The sequence below is a fragment of the Spinacia oleracea genome, chromosome 4 (assembly GCF_020520425.1).
Source record: "Spinacia oleracea cultivar Varoflay chromosome 4, BTI_SOV_V1, whole genome shotgun sequence".
Taxonomy (NCBI): domain Eukaryota; kingdom Viridiplantae; phylum Streptophyta; class Magnoliopsida; order Caryophyllales; family Amaranthaceae; genus Spinacia; species Spinacia oleracea.
This window is the reverse complement of record NC_079490.1, coordinates 53,763,267-53,769,357: the sequence shown is the minus strand read 5'-3', so window position 1 is coordinate 53,769,357 and position 6,091 is coordinate 53,763,267. Positions and strand designations below refer to the sequence as shown.

The following is a 6,091-nucleotide window of genomic DNA, read 5'->3' as shown; positions in this document are numbered from 1 at the left end:
CTCGGTGCTGATAGACTTGTACATGGTGAGCGGCTTGTAGCCGTCGCTCATCGAGCATGACTAGCTCGTCATACCTTGCTTGTATCCATCCAGCTCCTGGGATTTTTCTTTCTAGGACTATCATTAGAGAAGGTATCTCCAGTTCGATAGGTTGTACTGCTTCCATTCCATAGACCAATGAGAACGGAGTTGCACCAGTTGAAGTGCGAATTGAAGTTCGATATCCCAACAATGCGAAATGCAGCTTTTGGGGCCAGTCCTTGTAATTGGTAGTCATTTTCATGATGATCGTCTTGACATTCTTGTTGGCTGCTTCGACTACCCCATTGGGTTGTGGGCGATAAGGTGAAGAGCGATGATGTTGAATCTTGTATTCGGTGAATAGATCTTCACACTCTCCTTGAAAATGGGTTCCCTGGTCGCTGATGAACTCGTGAGGAATGCCATATCTGCATATAATGTTTTCTTATATGAACTGGGCCACTTGCTTGGAACCCAATACTTTGAATGATCTGGCCTCGACCCATTTGGTGAAATAGTCGATAGCGATCAGTATGAACTCATGACCCCTGATGCCTGTTGGAGTGACTTTGCCGATGAAGTCGATACCCCAGGCTGAGAATGGCCACGGTGATGATTGAGAGTATAGTAGTGATGGAGGAATGTGCTTCAGATTCGCACATTTTTGGCATGTGGGACATTTCTTGACAAAGAAGTAGCAGTCCCGTTCGAGGGTAGTCCAGTAGTATCGTGCCCTAATGATCTTGAGGGCTAGCATTTTCCCATTCATGTGGATGCCACAGACTCCTGCATGTATGTTGTCCATGACTTTTTGAGCTTCGTGCTTGTCAACACATCGGAGGTTAGGACCGTTAAGGGACCTTTTGTATAGAATGCCCCCTTCTATGACAAAATTGGCTGATTGTAGTCGTAGAGCCCTTCGATTCTTGCTTGAAAAGTGTGGGGGATACTCTGAACTTTGTAGATACCACTACAAGAAAATTTAGATACAGAGGCAACACCTTGAGGCAATTCATTTTTTATGGCCTCTAAAGTGCCTTTTAGCATTAGTTAATTATGGTAGCCTCTAAAAGTTATTTTTAGGGTCGGTGAAATTTAGCCTGCCCCTAAAAGTACTTTTTAGCATTAGTAAAATAATGGTTGCCCCTAAAAAGTTTCTTTAGCATCAAAAGAAATTAAGTTGCCCCTAAAAAGTACCTTTTAGCATTAATGGAATAATATGTGCCTCTAAAACTGTTTTTTAGCGTCAATGAAATTTACGTTGCCCCTAAAATGTACTTTTTTAGCATTAATGAGATAGTGGTTGCCTCTAAAATATTTTTTTAGCATCAGAAAATAATGGTTGGCTCTATAACTTTTTTTTTAGCATCAATGAAATTTACGTTGCCCCTAAAAAGTACTTTTTAGCATTAATGAAATCATGGTTGCCTCTAAAATATTTTTTTTAGCATCAAAAAATAATGGTTGCCTCTATAGCTTTTTTTTTAGCATCAAAGAAATTTATGTTGCCCCTAAAAAAGTACTTTTTAACATTAATGAAATAATGGTTGCCTCTAAAACATTTTTTTTAACATCAGAAAATAATGGTTGCCTTTAAAACTTCTTTTTTAACATCAATTAAAATTTTGTTGCCCCTAAAATGTAATTTTTATCATTAATGAAATAATGGTTGCCTCTAAAATATTTTTTTTAACATCAGTGAAATTTAAGTTACCTCTAAAAGTACTTTTTTAGCATTAATGAGGTAATGGTTGCCTCTAAAATACTTTTTAGCATCAGTGAAAAATAAATTTCCCCTGAAAAAGTATTTTTTAACATTAATGAAGTAATGGTTGCCTCTAAAAAATATTTTAACATCAGTGAAATTTAATTGTCCCTAAATTATTATTTTTAGCTTTAATAAAATAATGTTTTCCTCTAAAACCTTTTTTTTTGTATCAATGAAATTTATGATGCCCCTAAAAATTACTTTTTAGCATTAAACAAATTTTAGGTCAAGTCTTTAATTTTTATTGTTCGTTTTTTGCTTTTCATCCATATTTTCTTCTCGTAACCATGGTTTTTACATTCTTCTGTTCATTTCTCCGACTTATTTTTCATGAATTAGCTAGGTTTCTGTTTTTTTTTCTTGGATTAATAAGGGTATGATAAACTAAAGTAAACGATCAACCAATAGGAGAACAATATTATAAATTTATTGTGGCCAATGTAGGATTCAAACCTACATCATTGTGCAATTGCACAAAGCTCTGCTAATTGAGCTAATACACTCTTTTTATTGGTATAGTATCATGATAGTTTTAAGAGGAGAAAACAAAGTGTAGTGACATATTAGTGTGTGAAGCTTCATATAAAACAAAGGGTAGTGACATTATTAGTTCACATAGTCTTTTATTATCTTAAGTGAGCCCATGCGAACCAGAATTTCTGTGGTAACTGATGAGAACAATTCTGCCCATGTAGTTAGTACTAGCTCGGAGAATGAACTAAAGAAGTTGAAAGACGCTGCTAACTTTTATCTAGCCTAACTGATCAGAATAACGAGCAATGATCAACAACAAAAACAAGAAAAACAACCAACACAGCGCCAAGCAAAACAATCAAAAAATTTGCACGTCAGTAAGTTGCACGTCATGTACTGCAGATCAAGTTCTTTTACACAAATATGTGCATTCATTTCGAAAATCTCGTAAAATTTGCACATCTGCTATAATAGTTCAACAATTAGCCCGTGTTACACTTAAATTTTCCCATCTGATATAACAGTTCAAAAATAAGCTCCAGTTACCTATGCAAAACTACAAAAACCAACCAAAAAACTAGAAAAGTCAATTGAGGTCAACTTTTGTATAAACTAGTCTTTTACAAACTAAAATTTTCACACATCAAGCATGCTTCAACACCCTTTGCAGCACTTTTCAGTCCTCACCAGCACGTATTTATGAAGCCAGCACAGCGAGAGACTAAAGAATCCCCCACCGATCCCTCGAGTTGAATAGATCTCCTGTTTCAAAATTATAAGATACAAAATAAGAAAAAAACCAAAAGACGTAGAATAAAGAAACATTTACAAGCCAACAAGCACAACTACCGGGGCTACACTTCATCTGTTGACCCGATCAGACCTGAAAGGTGCCTGGTTTAGCTCGAATGTATTTTCTGAGTTCCCGTAGTCTTGTAGCAGACTGATCAGAACCTAGAGCTTTGGTATTGTTCAGTGCAGCTTTAGTTCTGGGTTAGTTCAACAAATGGTGAAGGTTAGATGGGTTTTGGAGGCTGCAGTACATGGTAAATTGAATTCTTAGTGTTGTTTTCTTGTCCTGAGTTGGTTCTTGGATAAGCGGAATTTGGTACCTCCCAAGGATTGATTTATAGGTGGCTGCTAATGCTGATCTTCTGGGAGCCTCTTTTGGATGATTGGACGAGGAAGATTACCAGTTCAACCTGAAAAGAAGCATATAAAAATATCGTTTAAAAATAGTTGACTCTTGTATAACATATCCTACCAAATGTCCTTACATTTGCAGTTTTTCTTCATTGTCTTCCTCAATACGTAATTAAATAGCATGGCAACCTGGCATTGGCTCAAAAATCCTTTGACTATTCTATGATATAATTTAAAATAGCAAACTGATAACCCTTGCATCAACATAAATTATGAATTCGGTACTTAACAGTTCTGCATATGTCTCTATCAATAAACTGAATAACCAAGAGTTATCTGCTCTAATTGCAAACCAAGCAAGATATGGAGATAATGGAAACTTGAAACGAACTAGGAATTTTAATCACCCAAATTCTACTGATTTAGATTGGAATGGATGAATTAGGCTAGGCAGTTCTGAACTGACTGTCAATTGAATTTAAGAAGTGTTATAATGATATATTGTTCTTCAAAATTAAATTCAAAGTAATACAAGTTGATACGGAGTATATTTCAACCACAAAATTATACAAGTACTACCAACAAACAATCAAATGTAATGATCTAATAGTTAAGCCAATTTGTTTCCATTAATATGCATCAGCGCATCACTGCCAATGCCAAATAATACAAGTTTTTACTGTCATATTGTATCATACGTTAGGAGATAAAAGCAGGAAAAGCAATGGGATTGCCTTTATCTGTGAAGAAAACAGTAAGCACCCATTGCAGAAGCACAGAGTGGCAGCATTTGCTCATATTGCATATCAAAGAAAAAGGTTAAAGTTTAATTTCTCTTCAAATAATGAACTAAGCTAAAAATTAACTGTCAAATTCCGAGCAAGGAGGACAATTGATTAGAACATTGGCGCAGAATTTGGCATTGCTAGGAAATTGCATAAAGGCAAACGCAATTATGCTCTTCCATTAGCTACAAACTTAGACTTTCAGTAATAAGCATCACTTCCAAGTTCCATCACCAAAAAAAAAACAAAACTGAGTTTTTCTCTAATCATAGTGTCCTGCACTAACGGAGAAGACCATGCCGATTGTCATTGTCTTTAAAATAAGCAGCAAGTAACAATTGCAAAAGCATTAAGTCCTTGTTTTTTCTTCATATTTCAAGCTAAAGAACTAGGCTAAAGACTCCACTACTCTTCACATTGTAAATAGGAAATAATGAACCATTAAAGCCACAAACTCACTCTTCAGAAAATCAAGGTTGCCGAATTTGATGTCATAAAGAAAGTAGAAAAGCAAAGGCGAGTATGGTCCAAATTACCAACAAGAAACTACAAAAGCAAAGGCGAAGGGGTAAGTTCGTTCTTGTTGGATTTTTTTTTATAAGACACAATTAACAACAACAAATTACCAACATAACTGAAATAATTGATAATCGATCGATCAATCAACAACAAGAATTGATAATTGAACGATCAATTCATCAATCAAAAACAAGAAATTACCAACATAACTGAAATAATCGATCAATCGGTAAGAAAAAGGAAGAAATCATACAGGATTTGGGACGAGATTCAAGCAAAAAAGAGGCCATGACCATGGGCGGCGATTCCACCAGTGATCGGCAACTTCCAACAGCTTAATGGTGCCATAACCTTCGCGATATGATAAGAAGTGTTGGAATTTAAAGATGGAAAAACCGGCAGGTTTCTCAAAACCTGCCTGCCAGGTTTTCCAAAACTGGCAGGTTTCGAGCGTAAGTTGAAAAACGGACTTAAAAGGCATTTCTTGAAGTGAACCGAAAACCGGCCGGTTTTGGAAAACCGGCAGGTTTCGAGATCGGTTCTTGGTGTTGTCCATTTTTGATCTTCTCTTTGGATTCCTCCTTTATGATAACCTTTTAAGTATGATTTATGGACAATTATCATTCTGATTATGGTGATTAAGTTGGTCCATTATTTCTCTTGATTATGGGGGTTATCAACTCTTCATTATCATGGATTTATGGTTGATTAATATCATTGAATTCCTTTGAAACCTTTGATTTCTTTGGATTGTTTTGTCTCCTCCACAAATCCTATAAGTACTCTTCATTTTTTGAGTTGTTGACATACACATATGTTGATCTCTTCCTCTCCTCCTCCTTTCCCCTTTTTGTTTTGGATGGAAGAATTTTGGTTCATGATTAAGTCATGATTATTCGTATTTCTTCAAACTTTTCCTTCTTATTCTTTTGGGCATAAGTTTATGTGGCTCCATCTCATCACCCAAAAGTGCCTTTGTGTGTTGAGAGTTGTGTAAACCTTAGGGAACGAATCGGTGGATACAATTGTGCACCCCGGTTGCACCGAATCTCGTTTTCAAGGCAGTGGTTTGGTTACCACGGCGCAACGATTTCCTAAACTCGTTCTTATTCTTATTCTAGTATTTGCCTTTGAAACCCAATTATTGCAACAATTTGAAAACGAGATTTATTTCAATGCCTAAATACTTCTTATGATTTGTGAGGAAATTTATATTCGTGAGTTTGAGTGAAAGATAAAGGGAGTTTAGAGGGTTTCCAAAGATATTTTTCAGTCACGTTTTTCTGGGAGCAGTCTCAAACATTGACCCCGATCGAGGGTCATCCGTGGTCCGATTGTCCTGAAATTTTACACAATATCCGGGACATCTTGGGCTTGATTT

At 36.0% G+C, this 6,091-nt stretch overlaps 1 long non-coding RNA gene across 1 annotated transcript; it reads right to left on the bottom strand.

The window, feature by feature from the left end:
* Positions 1-2,657: 2,657 nt before the first annotated feature.
* On the bottom strand, positions 2,658-5,167 carry LOC110795473 (uncharacterized). Its single transcript, XR_002535287.2, has 3 exons — positions 4,964-5,167; positions 3,113-3,465; positions 2,658-3,025 (listed from the first exon to the last, which is right to left on the bottom strand). It is a non-coding gene; the product is annotated as an uncharacterized lncRNA (long non-coding RNA).
* Between the last annotated feature and the right edge of the window lie 924 nt (positions 5,168-6,091).